A 9,566-nucleotide genomic window follows, 5' to 3' on the forward strand; every position below is an offset into this window, starting at 1 on the left:
TAAAGCTTTTTAAACTCTACATTGTATGTATAATCAGTTTTTTACTGAGAGAAAAAAAACGTCGTAATTAGGACAAATGCGTGTGTAACTGGGATGTTTACAGACGCGTATCAATTAATTAGCGCTTGGTTATTCACGAAAGTTCGTGTAACCTGAGAATCCAACCCGACGCCAAGAGTCGATGGAACGAAATAAGCCATTAAAAAGTGGGGACATTTAAGGCGGACGCCCTTAATTTATTATTAATACGTCGAAGGGTTGTGGGAAGCCTTTCCTCCCTGAAACTGACAGATACTCGACGAGGGGGAGAGGGGGAGGGGTATATTACTATTATATTTGAAATATTATCGTCAGAGTTATAGGTCTATTAGTTTTTGTAGAGATGTTATGCACTCGTCATAGCGAGGCATTTCATCCACATTACCCATCTCCATCCTCCTGTCAAATGGATACCTTGCAGGGAGCGAATTTCATTGTAGTTTTGCTCGGCGTATATTGTACTTGTCTGTAACATGGCGCCTGACAGAAATAATCCACAGTGAACATGTTAAATGGAGAATGCGCTCATAAAGTTTGCGAGTCAGCCGGAGTCGGATGACCGTAATAATGAAAAATCTGTCATGTCTTAGAGTGCGTCGTAGATGTTTTGAATAAAGCCATCATTTTGTCATTATTCTTGAAGTTATACCTTTCAAAACCGCTTCATATATTCACGTTTGAATTTTCCAGAAACATAACAAACAGTGATTGTATACAAGTCATGATTCATAAGAACTGAAGATGGACATTATAGTAAAAACACTAAAGATTCAGCAGAGCATATTTCCTCGAAATCTAGTTTTTGCTGTTAATTTCATTATGTTGTAGAGTTCCACTTTATTTGGGAATCTACATTAAACTCGTTTTATTGAATTGAATAGCTGCTGTATTGGATATAATAATCGACACACCTTCCTCGTGCACTTCGCTAACCTAGATACATGTACTATTTATGCCACGAAAAACAAAAGATATTTTGTAATTTCAAAGGTATGGTGAAGCATAGTTGATGTTTTTTCTCAATAGATTTGTCCATTATACATAATTTTGAGCATGTTAGAAGTGCAACAACATGATGAGATTCTCTAATTTTTAGCATGTCATTTATGTTTTTGAATGATCATTGAATTTTGTTCGAGGTCTTATTGTGTCGCCTGAAGCGTTATTAAACGCTTTTTAGAATCTACAGAATAATTCATTACTTTGAAGTCGGACGTATCGTTATCAAATAATAATTTAATGAAATAATCATTACGAGTGCCTCCTGCAATTTATTTCCAACCTTGAATGTACTTTCCCACAAAACACATTTAATGAAAGGACTGCAAGTTTTATGAATCTATATAAGTGTGAGAGAGAGAGGGGGGTGGGGTTGGCACTTGGCACCAACAAACAGGGAGTTGAATGCTGTAAACAATGTAATGATAATTATTGTCTCATCTAAAAAGTTCTACAAAATGGTAATGGAATCGTGGTATATATAGGCGTAGCGTCGGTACAGCCAGTGAGGGGGAAATATGTCAAGGGGAGGGGGGGGGGGGGGCGTGCATCTGTTCTTACTAGTTGGCTGACATAAAAATAAAGAAGGCCACCGATTTCGAAAAGGTATGTGAGAGACCCGTCTCCCCTCCTCCTTCCCCCTCTTTCCCCCCCCCCCTCTCTCTCTCTCTCTCTCTCTCCCTCTCTCCCTCTCTCACTCTCTCTCCCCTCTCTCTCCTTTTCAGTTTAATTGTTTATGTCCGTATTTTTCCATGGGTGCATGATGTACGCCCCCTTGGTAGCCAAAATGACTGTTGTAGGACTCAAGTGCCATGTTAATTCTTGGGGTCGTATTTAATTTGGGTTAATACGGAGATGCTAGTAATTACCACCCGCAATGCCCGTATTTTGGTTACGAATCATGTTTTTATTATATCCCAGCATTCTCTGTAGGTCATACAATTGTATTTTGCATGACAATGACAATAACAATGACAATGACAATGACAATGACAATGACAATGATTTTTTATTTCTTTAACGGCCCCTTCTGGGGCATGGAAGAAATACAGTTGAATAGTACATATATAATGTTCAACAATGATATTCATATAGAATTTTTTTTTTTTTTTTAAACACACAGAGAAAATCTTTAAAAACAAGAAAACCTTTGGCAGCGAACAACAAACAAATGAAGGCAAGCTTAAGGATATAGGTCTACTTAAACAAAAAATACATGAAACCCTACATCTCAACTGGCAGTATTAACACTACTATATACATGTATGTACACTATGCTACTAAACATAAACGCCTCTGCCCCCAAAAGCACCATTGTGTACGAATATTCCCTTGCAACCATAAACAGTTATGTAGATGTTTCGTGGTATAGTGGTTCATTTCAATAAAATGGTTGGAGGCGGGGGGGGGGGGGGGGTAGTGTCCTTTATTTCGCAAGTCATTAATCCACGTTTGCCACTCTCCACTCAGACGTTACTTTCGGAACCTGATATGTTTTATTTCCAGGAACATAAATTAATGTTACAATAATTGATAACAAGGAATACAAGAAAGTGAAGTACAAAGAAAGAAATTTAACCAAGGTAATATTGTTGGAGTGCTATTTTTCTTCTTCTTCTTCTTCTTCTTCTTCTTCTTCTTCTTCTTCTTCTCTTTCTTCTTCTTTTTCTTCTCCTTCTTCTTCTTCTTCTTCTTCTTCTTGTTTTTCTTCTACTTTTTCTTCTTCTTCTTCACCTTTATATTCTTCCTCTTGTTCTTGTTTTTCTTCTACTTCTTCTTCTTTGTCTTCTCGTTCGTTTCGTTATCATTATTATCAATCTTATTATTAGTAGTAGTATTGGTAGTAGTATTATTATTAATTATAATTATTTTTACGTTTATCATTAGTGTTATAGTTGAAAGTGTTTACCATTGTTGAATTTTAGGGCGTGTCTGGTAGTGAAATGCAATCATGTGACCAAAACTCATCAAATCAAAACTGCAGTGCCACGATTTTGAGCTTTAATTTCGATCGTGGGATCAAGGCTTGAACAAAGTGAATTGCCGCTTTTTTAATGATTCTCAAAATGGCAATGACGTTCCTATGTCTACAGTGTGGCTCAATGTTCCAAATGATTATCAGATAGAGAGGCATTCCTAATGAATATTTGATGAGATGTTGTCGATTGGAATAAAGCACCTGCTTGTATTTTAGAATAAAAGAGTGGGTATCCTCCAAATATGCACTGTCTGTGTAAACTGTTGATGATCATGCTCCCACTTTATTAATAACGGCATTGGGAGAAATTTAGGGTAGTAGCAGGAGCAGTTTATGTGCTTAATAATGACATTTATGGTGGTGATATTAACCGTAATGATGCAGAGAAACACGTTCATACATGTATGATAATGCGCCTACAGCGACTTAAACAAAAAGTGTTCATGGCGTTTCCAACACAAGCTTTGCTTTCCAGGGTTCTGCCTCCTTAAAAAATATTATATACGTTTTTGCTATGTTTACCATAATTGTACTGAACATAAGAAGGACAAAAATGGGAAATTTAGTTGAAAATGTTATTGTCAGAGAATTGATGTCCAAGAAAATCTGAGAACCCGGCTATTTACCATGGATCTGTGATGTTCATATTGTGGAAGAATACAATTTGATCGATCGATTTTTGATGGCTGGTCAGTGTCAGACACGCATTTAAAAATATATTTGGGATTGTTTGGGATCTGATGGAATCGACCCATTTACACTAATGATTATGCAACGTTCAAATAATATATTACAACGCCAGATCTGTATTTCAAGCCTACTTCTCCCTCGTGTAGTTGACTAAGGGGCAGAGGGGGAGGGGGTAATTTACCCCTCCTGACAAATTTTCAACCAAGAGAAATATCATTTAGCGGGTTAGAGAATCCACATTATGTGAGCTTATACTTCCCTGATTACTCTCGGAGTCATCAAAAAATATATGCTGCAATACAGTGATGTTCAGCATAGTTGTGTGTGTGTGTGTTTGTGTGCGTGCGCATTATCGATCGTCCGAGACCAACTGCAAGAAAACACACCTTTTGTCCGAGGACGAAATTTACTTCCGAGGACGTAACATGCTGTCCTCGGGAGTAATATACGTGCAAAAGGATATTCTACGTCCGAGGGTGCATCTGACCTTAAATAAGGCCTGTCCTCGGATGTTCGAAAAGAAAAGAATCGACACACTTAACACTCCCGTTGGTATATCGTCGTGTGTGTCTTGAAATGTTAAGAGCGCCCCCTGCGGACACACAGATCCTCGGGATCGATCGTTGTGAGCTAGCGCGCGCGAGCTTGCAAAAATGCAGCGCAGCTAGCTGGCGCGTTGTATTAGAAGCGCGAGACTCGACCGTGTCGTCGATGACCGATCGTGCGCGCGGGACTAGAACGGTGGCTTATTTCACGATTTGGCCCTTATTGGAACGATGCCGGTATCACTTTATGGACCAAAAGGGGTGATAATTACGGCCAGTTTATTTAATTATAATTTTATTTTAATCTTTAGTTTTCAGTTCAATCATTTAATCAGAACTAGAAGATTGGGACAGGTCTTTTTTATATTTGTTGATCGTCTGGTTGATTTGGAGAAATTAAACCAGTTCATTGAATTCAGTGTTTGGGAAGGCTCGAGGCCAGATGTTATTTGGTGCCAAGGTGAGTAAAGTTAGACCTAGTCTATTTCTGATTCACACATCTTTTTCTGGGGACTCTGGTGTGGAGATGTACTAGTGCACTGAACTTATAGTTTGCAATGTGTATGCATGTATGCATTAACAAAGTGTGGAGCCTTGAGGTGTACTGACCATGCATGGGAAATGTTGAGCCATGCAAAAATTCAAAGATTTTTATGAATATTTGCATGAGAAATGTATTAAACAGTGGCGGCGGAACATTTGGGGGAGGGCTGGGGTGTGTTCCCCCCCCCCCCATTGAAATCAAATCAAATTATATTGATAATGAAAACTAGAGTATTTTTTATGTACATGTATAAAGATGGGGGTGCGGTGTCCGGAGACTTAACACAAATAAAATCGCCTCCTTCTGCCTTTGAATTTCACAAAAACTATGGATCAAATAACAAAAATAATCATGAGCATTTGTGATTTATAATATTGTCTTACATTACATTCAAACAAATTATGAAATCTTGCTTCCAAATTTCTTGAAATTGCCGTTTTGTCCGGATATCCAACCCGTCCGGACACCCAATGACACCCAGTGACATAATATACAAAATAAAGACAACAAAACAACAAAAACAAGAACAAAAAAAAGAACAAATACTTTTCTATAGAAGTATTTCAGCCATTCCGGGTAAAGAAATTGTACACCTAAAAGTATGAATTAAAGAACAATTATTTAGGCATTAATTTTGCTGCATGATATCATCTGCTATTGCTAATTAAGTTCTACACACGTATTGTTAATATATTTTTCATCAGATTTTGTTTACATAGAGAGGGTTCATTTTGAACCCTTCCAAAAAGTTCCGTAACTCGACTTTGAGGGGATATCTTTTTTGTTACGGAAACTGTTTAGTGGTATATATGGAAAGATTCATTTCCTTTTGATAATGATATGCCATCTGTTCTGATTGTGGAATCACGGATTATGCAGAACCCCTAGATATATATAATATAGGGAATGTAAAAATTAAAATGCTAAATATTGTTTTCTGACAAAAGTTTCAATTTTTTTCTTGGTTTGAGGGACTTTGTTGGCAATTGCATAGGATGGACTGAGTTTGAATGATGTTGATGCTGATGCAGGAAAGTCCACACACTGTGTATATTTATTTGCAAAATGGACTGAATGTGTGCGGAAAAATGTTGAACTCCGTCATTAAAACGGTCTTATGTTTTGGACAAGTTTGAGATATTGGTATAGTTTTAAATTTACTTTTAAAAAACTTTCCACTTCAAACCCTAAATAATGCAGTAATATGTCATTCTTTATGTTTCAGATAACTCATACATGTATGCACATAATGGGAACATGTCCCGTCAACATCACAAATCATTCATTTAAAACATTAATGAAGTAATCATGGCATGAATACAAGGAAACAACAACAATAACCAAAAGGAGAAAAGACCAGACTTTTTTAATAGAAAACAATGGATTTTGCTAGATATATATTAAGGTCTACTGTGCAGTCCATGATTACATAATGAGAACAGATTGCACACCATTGTAACGAACAATAATGAAGCATTCCAATAATACAAGTTTTACCATTCATAGATCAGTAATCATTCCACAAACTTTTTTGAGGGCTGTATATCCAATCAGATCTATGGCTTTTTCATTTTGATTGTGGCTTCTATCTGCTTTTCTCCCAATAGACTTCCCATCTGGACTCCTGGTCAAATATTCCAGCACCTCCACCCACTCCAGAATCCTCTTTTTCTTCATCTTTATCTCTATCACCTCCATCTACATCAGATTCCTTGTCATTTAATCTTTCCCTTGTTGTTTTTCCTCCATCTCCACCATCTTCTCCTTCAGAATCCTTGGCTTCTTTTTCTACTTCTTCGTTATCTGCATCATCTCCATCTACATCAGATTCTTTATCATTTAATATTCCCCTTCATTCTCCTCCTTCCCCACCCTCTTCTCATACCTGTTCTATGTTTCATATGTCTTCACCATCTCGCACCTCCCTGTGTTCTCCATCTCTTCGAGTTGATGTTCAGTTGTATATTTTGTTCATCCTCTCCATGTTGATTGTGGTATTGATTGTATTTTTTGTGATATTTTGCTTGTAACTTCTGGTATTCTTGTTGCTGTTGTATCATTGTTCATCTATTTCTTATCATCACCACGCATATGGTATCGGGATTTTCTCCCTGCATGTACTCATATTCCAAAATAATATGGTGAGTGATTCCATATGCTATTTCATTGTATTTATTTTGAACAGATCACTGAAATCCCCAGTGCAAATAACTCATTCCTTTGGTCTTCATTTTTATCATACACTATAAGGGTCCTATTATACTATGGGGTTTGTCATCTTTTGTCTGTTTGTCTGGTAGCAGATATTTGTGGGGATAAGTCTACTTCCATTTTTAACTTAATATTTTTTTGGGGTATTTTGAGAGATGAAAAGTACAAATTCACACTTTATTTTTGTTAAGCGTCTGTACACCCCCCCCCCTCTCCCCGGAAAAATAATTTTTAAAAGTCCTTCATTGATTTTGGCCTTTGTTGGGCATAAAGTACATGTTAAACAATATTTGCCCCTTTGTAACTTCTTAAATGTGTTCCTCTAATTTATTCTTTGAGCACACTAGTGATTGATGGTGCATGCGCAGGAGTGTCACTGCTGTACATGAGAGAAAGCCTCATCTGGGTCATGTAGCATATTTAAATTTAGTAGATCATGCCTTTTTTCAAGATCAGACTTGAAGGAATTGACATTGCAGCAATTTATGACTTTGGATGGGAGATTGTTCCACAAGGTTTTTTAACGCAATATCTTTCATCATGCTATCTTAAATTTTAACTGGCCTTTGAGTCAAAATTTGATAAACAAGTTTCTTTGCAACCAAAACTGTACAAAAGGATAGCTTTACTAGGTAGATCAAAAAAAATACTTAACGTTCGTCGGTTTGAAATTGTTAGCATATGCTTTGATATTGCCATTAAATGTAAAAAGTATACTTATAAAACAACATAAAATAATGTGTCGTTTGGTTTTGGGTGTACCAACGTGCACCCCAACCTCACAAGTTTTGAATAGACTAAAGTGGGTCTCCATTTTCGACCAATGGAAATTTCACCAATGTAAGATGGTTTTTCAGGCTGTTAATGACCTAGCTCCACAATATATATGTAATTTGTTCTCTAATTATCTAATATTCATTCTCATAATACACGTTCTTCAAGAAATAATTCTGTTAAACTCTTACCGGTAAAAACTGAAATTGGAAGATCAAGTTATGTTCATTCTAGTTCTGTTATGTGGAACAGTTTACCCAATTTTGTTAAGAATTCACAAACCATCTCACAATTTGTTAAACATTTTTGGTATTCTGTTAAAGTTAATTCCCAAAATGCTGATCATTAGTTTAATTTAATTTTGCAGCCTAATGTTACTATTTTATGTATGTATACTTTACCTTTGTATTTTTCATGTATGTGTATTTTTTGTTGTAGGGCCCCAGTGAAAAACAGTGCCTTGATCACTGATTAGGCAACCCTACTAAAATAAAACAAATACATAAATAAATAAATAAACTATACTTGGGGTTTAAATGATACATGCAATTTATGGAAGATTGGTAACAAGCTGTTAATATCCTCACTGGATCTTCACCGCTTTGAGTATTTTGAGACGTCATCTGGTTTCTTTGAAAAACCCAGTCTATCTTGTTCCATGGATGCTTTTTGTTAAATTACAAACAAATTTAAGCTTTGTATTAGTCCATCAAAGGGGGAAACCCTTTTCAAAAATTAGGTATTTTTGTTAGCTCAATTATTTGGAAAATCAATGCATGTGTATCAAGTGTTTTTACTTTAATGCAAATATTTAGACCAAATCTATATTTTGTGACAGCTTTTTACACATGGATGGGCATAGTTTTAAGAATTTAATTTGCAGTGAACAGGGGAAAAATAGCCCCAGTACATAAAATTTAACCACCCCCCCCCCCTCCCCGGCAGCTGGAATAAATCAGACATTTGAAAGAACTCTTTAAAAATGAACTCCAGACCAAAAAATAACTGAATTTTATAAAAATGTTCCAGAAAAATATTCCAGGGTAAAAAAGTAATGAAAATGTGATAAGAAATAAGGTACTTATGATTTTTTTTTAGTTTCCCATATTTTTAGAAAACAATAAGTCACAATTATTCTTCTATATACCTAACCTGCAAGGGCTGAATTCAATAGATATGGTTTAGTGATCCTACTGTGATTCTGTTGTGATAAAGCCTTTTGCAGGTTTAACCCATAGAGGTACATGCAGTGTCACCTTGTTGGCAGTATCTCCACATTCCAAATACACTGAGTATTTTGAGCCTCTTTCCAGTGCAATGTGATTTTGCGTTCCTGAGTAAGGGCAGTTTGAATGTAGCAAATCACTGCGATCCTTAAATTGGTAATTTGCAAAGAAAATTTATAAATCACTACTTCTGCGTTAGCATTGGCCGTTTTTGTTCCAATTTTTTTCACAAAAAAATCTCTTTTTGATGCTATTATATCTAAATTCATTTATTTTTTATCATTTAATAGAGGGGAAAAAAATACATGTTGCCAATTTAAATATTGATTGAAGATTATTTTTTTATTTCCTAAAGGCTCTGTCCCTCCATGGATTAACAGGTAGAAGAAAAATTGTGACTGGCACTGTATGAATATTCATTTTAGTGAAGAGATGATGTTATACCATCACAATTTCCTACACGATTCGATTACAGAAAATGAGAAAAATCTCACTCAAATGAGAAAAATCTCATTTTCATGCAAAATAAAGTAAATCTGTTTTCTCTCTATAGATCTCCC

General features: G+C 35.9%; 1 protein-coding gene across 2 annotated transcripts in view; it reads left to right on the forward strand.

Moving 5' to 3' along the window:
- LOC582635 (neuronal acetylcholine receptor subunit alpha-9) overlaps positions 1-9,566 on the forward strand; it is a 43,400-nt gene that overhangs the window by 1,148 nt on the left and 32,686 nt on the right. The window contains exon 1 of one of the 2 annotated variants that reach the window (XM_030991771.1): positions 2,513-2,621. The exons of the other annotated variant lie outside the window; for it this stretch is intronic. The gene's annotated coding sequence lies outside the window, so the exon portion shown is untranslated. Of the gene's footprint in view, positions 1-2,512; positions 2,622-9,566 lie in introns of those variants that run through there. 2 annotated transcript variants of the gene reach the window in all.

The sequence above is a fragment of the Strongylocentrotus purpuratus genome, unplaced genomic scaffold, assembly GCF_000002235.5.
Source record: "Strongylocentrotus purpuratus isolate Spur 01 unplaced genomic scaffold, Spur_5.0 spur5_scaffold_2, whole genome shotgun sequence".
NCBI lineage: Eukaryota > Metazoa > Echinodermata > Echinoidea > Camarodonta > Strongylocentrotidae > Strongylocentrotus > Strongylocentrotus purpuratus.